The sequence below is a fragment of the Notolepis coatsorum genome (genome assembly GCF_963971535.1).
Source record: "Notolepis coatsorum genome assembly, chromosome: 18".
In the NCBI taxonomy this organism is placed as follows: domain Eukaryota; kingdom Metazoa; phylum Chordata; class Actinopteri; order Aulopiformes; family Paralepididae; genus Notolepis; species Notolepis coatsorum.
In genome coordinates this window covers 49,043,211-49,056,996 of record NC_140182.1, presented here as the reverse complement: position 1 = coordinate 49,056,996, position 13,786 = coordinate 49,043,211, and positions in this window count along the sequence as shown.

Here is a 13,786-nt window from a genome sequence, read left to right as displayed (position 1 = left end):
AGTCTTATATACCCTTACAAACAAACACAGAAACAGTCCATGTACACAATTACATTTGGCAACACATGGTAACTTGCTGTTTATCCATGACATAAGATAGCAAGATACCAGATGTTTCTTACAATAACATCCTTTGGGGTACAAACTAACATAATGTACATAAGTGCATGTTGCCATCATGGCTCCTCTTGCATGCGAAGATGTTCACTATTGTATATTACATACAGGATATATTCAGATATATAATAGATGCATAAAAGAGACATAATGATATAGATATGATATTGTCAGATGTGTAGAATTCACATTGCATGCTGTGGCCTCAACCCTTAAATCCTTGCACTCTGTATACCACTCTGCCCTCAGATTCATCCATGATAGTGTGTCCTTTATGGGAAGGTTGGTTGGTCCTGGTATTTGTTCATTTTTAAGGCCTGGCCTTATTGGTAATCATTTATCACTACATCATTTTTTGAATGGAATTTTTGGTACCTATGGAACCTGTTCTAGTGACTGGCTGGTCATACAGCCACCGTCTCTCCTGGTTGTAGGGCTTCACTGTACCACAGGTTGGACAGGTGGGTACATACCAGTATGCCCTTCTATATGGCCAACTAATCTTCTTGGAGCTCTTCTTCCAGGACTTCCCTCTGTAATGGTTCTCACTGTCAGAACCAGAATCTTCATGGTGAGAACAGTCCTTAGGTGCATGATATTTTATCCTGACCTTTTTGAGACGTTGAGCCAAGGGCGTAGCTGTAGATTCTGGGCCCCATGAAAGAATCTTATTAGTAGGCCCCCAGTGAATGCGAGCGCGCATAAGCGTGCAAGAGAATTTTTTTTTGGCCATTTATTTATTGATGAAAACGCGTAATATGGTTTTTACCTATACATTCGGATCAGCAGTTCAGCACCTGCACTGTTGGTGGGTGAGCCTAGTAAAGGATGTCGCATTGTGTTCATCTTCAATGAATGGACTAATGCAATAGTCTACAAAAGCCCCCCCCCCTCTCTCTATATATCTCACACACACACACTTCAGAAACAAACATAGTATCAATGAGAGCATCAATAATACACCTGAGTGATGTCTAGTAAAAAAAATATATATATATGTCTGGGCCCCCCCCCCCCCAGTGCTGGGCCCTTGGAATCATCCTAAGCTCCCCCCCCCAGCTACGCCCCTGCGTTGAGCCTCTGCCATGTCCGTGGATCCATCCAGGTTTGTGACTGTCACCCGTTCCGCCAGCAGTCCCAATGCAGTCTCTACCGTCCTCTTCCCACAGAATAACTTGGTCTGAGTCCACTTGAAACGGGAGGGTGGGAAATAGGACGATTCTAAATCAGATGGGTTTGGTACACCTTTAAAGGGTTAAAATATTGGAGCCTACGTACTGTATAGTCTTTGAGGAGACGCTTGGATGACAGACTTGTTGTTGGGGAAGCTACTTTAAAACGGTAGTTTACCAAACTACTAGCTACTTAACAATGAAAAGAAGCTAAACGTACATTTGAACTACTCTTTAAAAAATTATAAAATAGTTCAACTTCATCCAAACTACATTGCAGGTCTGGAATCTCATCGAGCAACAACTGAACTGACAACAGAGTAAAAGCGTTGGTGTGTTTGATTTAGGGACCATTAGGAATGTCTGAGGATGTGTTTGATTTAGGGACGATCCTCGGATGTCTCATCGAGCAACAACTGAACTGATAACAGAGTAAAAGCGTTGGTGTGTTTGATTTAGGGACCATTAGGAATGTCTGAGGATGTGTTTGATTTAGGGACGATCCTCGGATGTTCGTCCTCGGATTCATTAGCGATTGGTTCCCACTCTCCTCCCCATTTACCCACGATCAGGGTCTTCATGGCCACGGCTTTCTCTAGACGATCGGCGTCATTGTCAGGAATATAACTGAACAGATAGCTGCATGAACGGTTCATGTAGACGTATCGGGGAGTGGTGCTGTGCGTCTGCAGCGGGAGACATATAGACGGGAGGCGTCATTCATACTATTTCGATTTCATTCTAGCAATGAAAGTATAAGCAATGGCGGGTGTAGTGGCGGCGTCAACATTGCAAATCACATCGTCAACCGAGCCAGAGGCTGGCCACGGGCCCATGGGCGGGCCGTGCGCATTGTATGACTTGATTTGTATGAGGTAGTGCGCACGGCCCGCCCATGGGCTTGTGGCCCGCCCCTGATTCTCCCCTCTATTGCAGAGTTTAAAACCTTTGATCTCCAACCTTTGTCAATCAAGTTGTACATGTTTTAATTGATTTGTTATCCTTACTTGTCTTGTTATGATTTTATATTCTATGTGATTTTATATGCTTCTTTTGCTCAACTCTATGTTTTGCGTACACTCGACGTGACTGTAAAGGAGGGAAACCATAGTTGCCTTTCGAGTTTAAAGGGGACATGCATTATAAATGGCTTTTTTCTGTGTTTAGCATGGTTTTATAGTAATACGGGTTAGTATCAATGGGTCTGTGTCTCTAATTACCATATTGACTCATCAGTCTAGTCTCGAGTTCACGAGATCCTCCCTCACTCAACTAAGCTGTTCTGGTTTGACGGTTTTGCTGACGTTAATATAGCACTGGTTTGCAGTAATGCCCCCTCTATGGTTGTAGTGCAGTGTAACCCGACACTTCCTCAAACGGGTTTTCACAGGCAGAGAACGAGGGAGAGAGAGAGATAGAGAGAGGGACGGCGGGAGGGACTGCAGAAGTGTGTGTAAATGTGTGTGCGCCATCTCTCTCCCTCGTCGGGGACACACACACATGATGAAAGACTGGCCAAATTCATTGAAAGACGTCAACTATTAATGGATAGTCAGTATGGTTTCAGCTATTTAAATTCTTTCTGGAAATGTTCCCGTTTTGAATGGAAGATTAAATATGTGAGTTAATGGATCCACAATTCCCTCAATTATATTCTTTACCAGGGTCATATCAATGTTGTCTCCATCTGTTGAAGTTTTGTTCATGCATTTGTTTACCATCTCAGTAATTCTTCTTATAGTTCCCAAAGATATTGAGTCAGGGATTCTCTCTCCACAGTCCTCCTCAATTCCTGATCGATTCAAATTGACTGCACTTAACATGCAAATACTTGTCGGGTTAAATTTGGAAGACAAATGCATAACTGATATATAATAAATGCACCTGACACAAAATGCACACATTATTTTGTTAATGTTAATTATATTGTTTATAGTTTTATCATTCAGTTTGTTTTATTTTATCATTTGCCTTAATTCTATTACTGATTATCTTGTTATATATAATAATTGCTATTTAAAATTTGTTATTTCAAATCAAATTTATTTGTAAAGCCCGACAACACACGTTAATGTCCCCATGGGCCGGACACGTCTTCTTTAAACAAGTCAATAAGAAACATAATAAGTCAAGAACAAAACAATAACACCATAAGGTCCAACAAATTTAAAATAAATGCAAATAAATGAATGCAAGCACTCCCAGACATACCCCACGTGAAGGTAAGGAAAAACTCACTAAAACCTAACAATAGGGAAAAAATGCTCCACAGGCAGTGTGGAGGAGAGAAACCTTAGAAGGGCCATTCAAGGGGGGATCTCCCTTCTTAGATGTCGGTGATAGTAGTGTTGCAGACTAACAGTTGGTAAGCATGCACTCATGTGTGTAGTGAAACACAGATGAGTGCATGCAATAGCAACTGAACATTTTGAAAAATTAAAGATAGAGCTGATAGCGATAGCAACTGAACATTTTGAGAGATTAAAGATAGATCTGATAGCGAATCTATTTGAGGCACAGGGGCGACGCAAAGAGGGTCGCATCCTCCCCGTCTTAATCACGGGACATTCAACACTCCGGTCATCGCTCCAAGACAGCCGGAGACAGGGAGATGGGGGGCGGCGCAGAGAGGGTCGCAACCTCCCCGACATCATCGCGGGACGTCCAGCACTCCGGTCACCACTACGAGAACGCCGGAGACAGGAGGGCACGCAGAGAGGGTCGCATCCTCCCGGCCTTCATCGCGGGACGTCCGACACTCCGGTCAACACTCCGGGACAGCAACTCACAGGGAGACGGGACAGGCGTTAGACAGCTCGCGTGATTGTAGTGTGCGGACATAGCAATAGATACAAGTGGTAAGCATATGTGTGAATAGAGTAGATATATGAAGTAAGCATATTATGTGAATAGAATAGAAGTACTTAACCCAGCAATGAAACCACGTTGACAGACCACGGACAGAAGACTGTAAGGAGCTGATCCGTGGCCTTGGTGGTGCACATAGACGTTGGCAATCTTGGCCAAGACCCCGAGACATCCATCACCTTGGACAGCAGGCACTCAGAGAGATGGGGGGGGGTTAGAGAGTTCCCATGTTTGTAGTGCTGCGGAAAAGCAGAGATGGGAGAAAATAGACATCCTAACTAAACTAGACAGATTAAACAGATTATTTAATTCTATACATTCAGTTCTAATAAAGAAAATAATAATCTTAAAGATATTAGTGGTGGTGATGGTGTGTTTATGTTTAGTAGTAACATTGTAACAGTTACAATGGAGTAAAGGATATGAAACACTTATTTTTTGTTGTTGTGGACAGCTGAATGTCAACTCTTCTGATGGTAAGTCATATGTTTAATTTACGCAAGCCAGCCTTGGCTCTTTTAACAATATGCTAAATATGCTGTACTCATACTGAAGTTATTCATATACTGTATACTAGGTCTGATCTGCCTGGGATTCCATGTGACATACTTAATGCTGTGTGTGTGTGAGAGAGAGAGAGAGAGAGAGAGAGAGAGAGAGAGAGAGAGAGAGAGAGAGAGAGAGAGAGAGAGAGAGAGAGAGAGAGAGAGAGAGAGAGAGAGAGAGAGAGAGATCCTCTCTCTACCTCTCTCTCTCCAACGCAGTGAGCTCTCCGTAGTATGATTATATGATCATTATGATCGACTGGAATAAAAAAAAAAAAGGTTTACAATTTACATACTGTAGCTGTCACTTTGTTCATTAATGTTACCTAAATGTCATAAGTGAATTGTGTAGAAACAAAACTCACCAAAATTGACTATTGCACAACTTATTGGGTGTCTGGCCTAGGGCACCAAAATGGTCAGAAACTGCCCTGATTACAGTATATACAGCGTCATTGCACATATATGCAGGTATATATTTTATTTATCAAGCACATTTACATATACAGTACCTGAAATTCATCCTCTGCATATAACCCATCCCATCTAGTTAGGAATAGTTATGAGAGCAGGGCTACATGTAGTTAACTACATGTAGTTTTCAGCGACTTCGGGTCATTGAGAAGCGCTATATAAATAAAATGAATTATTATTATTATTAACTACTCCCCAACACTGCACACATGTTACCCAGTGTTGTCTTCTTCAGGGCCGTCTTCCTCAGGAGTCATGCTGTAACTCAAGGCTAGAGCCCCTCGTGCCAGACATGTTTATCCCCATGGAACTGACTCACCGACCCTCAACAAAGCAGAATGTACCAGTCTGGAATGTCTCCACTGCTATCGGGATAGTCAATCAGTGCAAAAGGAATGTGAGAATGTAAACACTGAGCCGTGGCATGGTTTCCTTCAATGCGGTGCATACAAGTGCACAGTTTATTTTCTGTTGTTGTTGTTGTTGTTGTTGTTGTTGTTGTTGTTGTTGTTGTTGTTGTTGTTGTTGTTGTTGATTGATAAAAAGCGAGTGAGCCGCATTGGTCTGCATATTGAGACTGATCTTAGAGTGAGAGAATCTGATCTTAGTTTGGGCATGTACATGTATTACCCACACAACGGGAAATAAACCACCTATGGAATGAAAGGTTGATGCGTAGACTATAGGCCTACTCAGACATCCTGTTCAAACAGTTATCTTTGTGTAATGATGCTTGTGTGTGGATGATAACTTATTTGATAAAAGAAAGGAATACTTAATTGATATATTATATCATAATAATCAGGAGATGGTTTCTAAAGTTTATTACACATATGGTTCCATACAAGGTATGCAAAAGCAACAGGCAAAAGAGAAGCAAGAAGAAGTCCCAAATGACATTACAGAGGGTGGTGTCTTATATACCCTTACAAACAAACAAACAGTAGATGTACGTACACAATTACATTTGGCAACACATATGTTAACTTGGTGTTTATGCATGACATTTAAGATACCAGATGTTTCTTACAATAACATCCTTTGGGGTACAAACTAACATAATGTACACAAGTGCTTATGTCCATCATGGCTCCTATAGATCAACGGTTTGTTAGATGGGAACTAACAGACCTTTGACTTCTTATGTGTGAAGATGTTTACTATTGAATATTACATAATAAAAGAGACATAAAGATAATGATATATATATTATTTAGATATTGTAATGCCAAACATATACCTTGAACAACTATGTACATTCATCTGAATATCTTGACCTTTGACTTGAATACTGTTCATGAACTTGTTACTCTGACCCCATGACCTTTCATGCAACTGTACCTGAGTGTCTGTACAGGCCTGAGCTGAACTAAGAACTAAAAACAACAAACGAAATCTATTCTTGAGAATACCAGGTATTCTAGAGAAATGAGGGGCCTCAGGGGTAATAAACCGTTTCCTTTGGAAACAAACCACATCCGTGCATTGTGCACCGGCCTCTCTCTGCAACAATTTCTCAACTCAGCGGTTTCTCAGCTCAGGACTTGCATAAAGCTCAAGATTTCCTTGCCCTCGTGGCACACTCTCTCAGCACCCTCCAGTACTGTTAGACTGTGTCCGGCTGCTCAAATAAACGAACAACAAAACGTATTTTGTTTCTTTTTAACACTTTGATCGCCATGGTTAAATTCATAATTTACCATCCCTCGCCAGCTCTATTTGTCTATGGAGAAGTTCCCCTTCTTTGCAGGGCTATAACTTTTTAAATTGTATTGCTAAATTGACATTATTATGGCCCATTCAATGTCCTATATCTATTGTTCAGGGTGTAGCAACGTTATACTTTTTCATTCACATATTCATACTAAAATACGGTCTAAAGTATAAGTATGTTTTTATCGTTTTCTGCAGCTTTCTCCAGAACTTGATTTATAGCCCTAAATGCATTATATTGATGATCAAATACAGTTTGGTAGGAATCTGTGCGAGATAAAAAATTTCAACTGGATGTGCTTCTAGGAGTTACTACGTATGATCTGATGTTGACCGGATGGGCGGGGGGTCGGTTATAATTCCGTGGGCAACGTTATATCATTCATCTAGTGTGGGTGATATGATCATCAGAGCAGTTTATATGGAACACGTTAAAAAAAAAACTGAATCTTACCGTATCTTCCTCGCACCGTTGGGCGATGGGCGTGGAGCAGAGATATTCCTATTATGGGATGTAGAAATACCCGATCCATTTCCAGGTTGTATAATAGTATATATGTCCAAATCATGTTGTTTATTGAGTTATTTGCACCGATCGGTGTTCACTGTGTCAAGATGGAGTCCCTCTAACGATAGCGAGTGCCCGGACGAAATATGGGTGAGCACCACTTCATCCACAGATCACTTCCTGTTGGGCGATCTGCCGATCGGCCACCAGATGGCGCTCTTGAACCGTTAGAGAGTTGAGTGGGACTCAGCAGTATATCTCAGGTCCCCGGGGGAGAAATATGATTTCGATCACAGATTTTTGAAATATTGATATCAAAGACGTGTTACGGCGTCTTCGGCAGAATGAGCATGGCGGGGAATGACGAGTTTCGGCGTCTCCGGCGATTAAAGTGTTAATCTTTATTTCATCAGCTCTACCGAATCTTTATCATAGAAATATTTCCATTACAATATGATATTGTCAGATGTGTAGAATTCACATATTCGCATACTAAGAATTGCAAAATGGTCGAAGTACAACAGATTAGGATAAGTTCAAGTTTGTTTATTGTTTGTCAGAACCAAATACAGAATACTTTATAATGAAATGCTTGTTTCTGTTACCTAAGTGCAGAAGCACTGTAATAGTAACTATCTAGGGCGGAGAGTGTTATGGTTTGTAAACAACCCCCAACAGCACGACACAGACAGGTAGTTCAGAGTTAGCCAAAAACGATGGGTGTATTTATTTCACAACAGAAATGGGCAACAATAAAGTAAATCCATCTGAGGAGACTCCTTTAGCCGAGTGGGCTCTGCGGCTCTGCAGCTTGATAATCCTTTTAGCCGAGAAGACTAGAGTAACAGAGGTTTGAACACACTGAAGTAAAAGGTTTTGTGTACTATAAATTTTTACTGGTTGCCAGATGCCTGTTTTTTAGAGAGGTAGGAGCTGGAAAACATAATGGTTCCATAGCCTGAAGTCTTATGTAGTACAGGTCCAAAGTTTATAAAAAATCGCATGGAAAATGAATGTTTTACAAAGGTTTTTGTAATGTGTGTACCGGTAAGAATTCTGCATGATTATACAAAATGGCCATCACTGCCATTCATTTCGATGCTCGAGTCTAGTCAAAACAATGGACTACTTTGTCTTCTTGTGTCACCTTCCCCCACTCTAAGCGCCCATCTGAGATGGCTTTCGGAGCAGACACTCCTTGGCTACAACGGTGGTCAATAATTTTCGCCATCAGCAGTGACTGGTCTTGTTTCGTCTTGTAACTCGAGAATGGAATCACGCAATAGGTTGAGTGTGGTGACGATCGAAAGGCGGCAAATTCAACTTTCCTTGCACGCGTATTCGGGCCATCGATCCTTACTGCCAAAGCTTCTTTCTTTCACCATAGGATCGAGGCCTCTGCCAAGAACCTTCGCAAACTGCATGCTACCATGTCCTCCCTCCTCACTCCCCCCCCACCCCCCTCATCTCTCTCTGCCGAAGACTTTGCAATCTTCTTTGAGGAAACATCCGCAGCTCCTTCTCCCAACCCCCACCCATTCCAAATACTGAATTGAGAACCTCATCCTTCACTCTGTCATCTTTCTCTCCCATTACAGACGCCGAGACCCTGACACTGGTGCCAACCGCATTTAACTGTATGCCCTGGTATGTATGTGATAAATAAACCTCTTGAATCTTGGTAACGTTGAACCGTCCGACTATATGCCAGCTGGATAAGTTACCCTCCCCACTCCTCCAGACCATAGCACCAGACATTGTGAGGATTGGCCCATTCCCCGCCACACGCTTCTTCAAGGTACTGTGATGATTGGTCCATTCCCCGCCACACGCTTCAGGAGCGATTACCAATTTCCATCACGCACCTGTTGTAGTTTGTAATTAGCGCTCCAGAGGCTTCATATACTCAGGCCTTCTATCAATCGTTGTCGGGTCGTTTTGGATACTACTGCTATTGCCTGTTCCCCCCGTTGTTGTGCCTCGTCTACTTCTTCTCCAGGACATCTTTGGAGGTCACCGCTGGTGTATATCTCGATCATCCGTTGGAGCTGTGCCTCGTTGCCCGCTTTACGCGTTTGCGCCTTGGTGAGTTTTTGGAGACAAACCTTTTGGATTATCTGTTTTTTGTGTGTTTGGATAACACTGAAGAAATACCGTTTTTGTTTTGTACTGGACTCAGCAAAATTTGTGTGTTAGGATAACACTGAAGAAATACCGTTTTTGTTTTGTACTGGACTCAGCTAATTTGTGTGTTAGGATAACACTGAAGAAGTACCGTTTTTGTTTTGTACTGGACTCAGCTAACTTGTGTGTTGGTACACCGAAGATCAAGTCACTTGTGATTTATACTGGACTCAGCTAAGGAGGACTGAATTGCACTGCCTCTGTGTACAGTTGGATTGATTATTGACCACTCTCTCTCTCTCTCTGTTTCCTCCCCGAGTTGGATCCGGGAGTATCTGCAGAGCCGCAGAGGTAGTGGCGCCTACGCCGATTCCCCACCTCTAGACCGGGAGGATCTGCAGAGCCGCAGACAACTCTGCCGAAAGCCTTCTCCTTTTTGTTAATTCTGATTTGTTATTTGGCTCATTTTTGATTCTGTAATAAATACGCCCTAGTGTTTGGCTAACTCTGAACTACCTGTCTGTGCCGTGCTGTTGAGGTCGGTTTCAAACCCTAACAGACATCCTCCCATTCCTAACTGCAACCATCAACTCCTCCCTCAACTCGGGGGTGGTCCCCACCTCCCTAAAACAAGCCAGAGTCACACCGCTCATAAAAACAACAACCATGAACCCCACCGTCATAGGCAACTATCGTCCTGTCTCTCTTCTCTCTAAAACACTTGAACGTGCTGTATCCAACCAACTGAATATTTTACCTTGCTTAGTGTGCACATTGTAAGAGCCAGTGGAGACACATTCCACTGCTCATCTTACTGTTCACAAGTTGAACCCACACAAGCGACAACTGACACAAAGGATACATTTAATGGATTCCATAGAAATCGATAGTTTATTAGCAACAATGCAGCAGTCTGATGCAGGCGGCTTGGGGAGGATGCATATGGAGGTGCGTGCTCCTGGCCCTGGGCAGCTGCACTCAGCGCACAGTCACACACACACACACACACACACACACACACACACACACACACACACACACACACACACACACACACACAAACAATATGGCATATCTACTGCTGCTGGAAGATATCGCTGATGGTGCACTGAGGAGTGAGCACCAGTACCGCGACCATGCAGACCTATTTGCAGAGAGTGATGAGTACCTACCAAGACCTGTGCAATACCCTGAAGCCAGTACTGAGGAGCCGGACCAGATGCTCAAACCCTGTGCCACCACACGTCCAGGCAGTGGCGTCGTTTCAGTAAAAGGCAAGGTATGGCGAGGAGGGAGGATTTTCTTTTGTCAAATCAGTTGTGCAATAGTCACTTTTGGTGAGTTGTTTCTATACAATTCAGTTATATGACATTTAGGTATGACACAGGACTACACAAGCATTTTTAGTATAGAAATGTGTCAACAGACTAAAGCAGGGAACCACAATAATTTGCATACGAATTATGCAGAATGTAGTATCATAACTGTCTATTACTTTTCTTGCAATTGAGCCAATTTTCCTTAGGTACGGTTTGGAGGTGTGTGTTCAACAGAATGTAGTATCAAAAACACATTCACAAAAAGTATGGGTTACTGAATGCTGAACTGCACTGTTATAATCACCTTACCTGTGTCCCTGTATCACTTGTCTCTGCTGCCCTTTGATTAAAAAACTTCCCTATGTCCATTTTGCTTTTTTTTGGGCATATTTCAGTTAGTCACAGTACAGTAAAAGTCACCTAGTAAAAGTGAGATAATTGACAATATCAAAACATGCTAGGGCTGTACCGAATAGTTCGAAGCTTCGTTCATAATGTTGACATTCGGATTCTAAATCAACATAAAAAATTGTAATAATATTATTTATTTTTTTTGCCAAGGTATGGCGAGTGCCATACCTTGCCATACCAGAACGACGCCCCTGCGTCCAGGTACTGTCCACCTCCCCAGATGCGTTTCCATATCAACAGGAAGCAATACTACTCAATCAATGTTCAAATAATCTGCAACGCCCAGAACCACCCGCTCAATGTGGTCTCTCGCTTCCCAGGAGGTGTACATGACTCCTACATCTTACAGAACAGATCTGCACCTCGAGCAAGGAGACGCTGGAGACGCATGGCTAATTGTTAGTATATGTGCGTAATGAATTGTTCCAGCAACAGTAGGCTTCTATTATTCGAATTCGTGTTTTATTATAAGATCGCGGATATGCGCTGGCCCCCTGGTTGATGACCCCCACTCACCAACCCCCAAGAGGTGGTCTACAATGAGAGCCACGCGCACACTCCACCACCACTGTCGAGCCACAGTGGCCAGCATCTCTCTCCTGTTCCTCCTCCAGTGGCCAGCATCTCTCTCCTGTTCCTCCTCCAGTGGCCAGCATCTCTCTCCTGTGTTTTGCGATTCTTTTTTTGGACTCACATGAGCCCATTTATTTTTCACTTCAGCCGCTGTGCACTCCTCTCCTGACACCACGTTAACCCGTTATCTCGTCCCATACCGCTTTTATTTGGATGGCCTTGTACCCGTATTGACACTACTAAATACTACTAATACTATATTCTATACCCAGTTGAATCATCTGTGCATTGTATGATACTATTGCACTTTACTGTTACATTTGTAGTCAGGTTAGATGCCAAACTTATTTTCGTTGTATTGTACTTATTGCTGTATAATGACAATACATTTGATCAATTGCAAATTGCTTTTGCGTTGCCTGTGGACTCGATCATGTGCACACGGCCCTGTGTTGGATGGTGTCGTATATTTTGATTAGTACTCTGGTATTTCAGTTGGTTCTGGTCTTCTTTGGAGCAGTCCAGCATGGAGCAGCAGTATTTCAGCAACAAGGAACCTTCACCGACGTCCAATTCTGGTGGCGTATTTGTCATCTCTCTCGTTCTGTTCGTCTTGTGTGTCTTCCTCTTCCCGGGAGCGTGCTTTTAAACCTTTCCAGCATGCCCCCTCTGCTTACGTCACTGTAGGGAACGTCAGGGTGACAGACACACCTTACACCCAACCAGAATTCTGAAGCCCTCTCTGGAATGTGAGCCAGAGAAGGAAAACCTCCCTCTAATTAAATGTGACTGTTTGTCACACAATTTCTTGATTGATTAAAATATACTTGTTGCATTGAATCATGTCCTTTCTTATTAAACATTTATCCCTGGTCTGGTCCCGTCAGGGTACAAGTCTGACCCACTTCCAGTGATGAAGCTAAGCTACACTAACGGAGCGGCTGTTCCCTAAGCCTAATGCACGCACAGAGAAGAAAAAAGTATGTATCTTCTTGTCTAACTCTACACAGTAAAATTCGCAGTGTCAAATTAACACTTAAAGAGTCGAATTTAACACTATTCCAGAGTGTATATGACTCCAACTACGAATAGTGTTAAATCGACTCTTGCTCCTGTGTTAAACATTTTGAGTTAAATTAACTCTAAATAGAGTACAAATTTAACACTTGCTTACACTGTATGGTGTTATTTAAACTTAACACTATAGGTTTAATAACACTTGAGAGTGTAATTATTATTCTCAGAAGTGTTGATAATTTACTCTTATGTGATAACAAATTAACTCTGATTGAGTTGAATTCCAATGCTCATTAACACTGCATTGCGTTATTAAAAGTTAACACTGTGGTCAAATAACTCTGCTGAAGTGTTGACATTACACAGTACTGTGTTGATAATTTACTCACTTGCAGTGAAAAAACAGCTCTGAAAATAACACCCATTAACACTGCACAGTGTCAATGAAACCGGACACTATTATTGGTGAAAATAAACCTCACTGGTGTTAATTTTACACTTAATTTACTCTTGTATAGTGTGAAATTACATTTACATACAATATACATTAAGTAAGTAAAAATCACAAGTTACCACAAAATAATGAATTCAACAATTTTATTGTTGGTCAGGCAGGGTCAGGCAGGCTTATAAAAAAATAAAACATAAACAACAATTACATTGACCTCAGCAGGTCTGCATAAAGTGCAATATGGAACAATACTTTGAGCAATCTGTGGTTTGAAGTAACACAGCTGATTTATATCCAACACCTTTACAACTAGGGTTGGGCATCGTTTAGATTTGAACGATTCCGGTTCCGATTTTTTTTGAAAATTTCAAAAAAATGTCGTACTATTCACATTTTCAGTTGACTTGATACAGTTAATTTGGTTGCTGTACTGTAACTATGGTATTAATTAACAAAGTAAAAAAATAAATATTAAGAATCGAAATGCAAATATG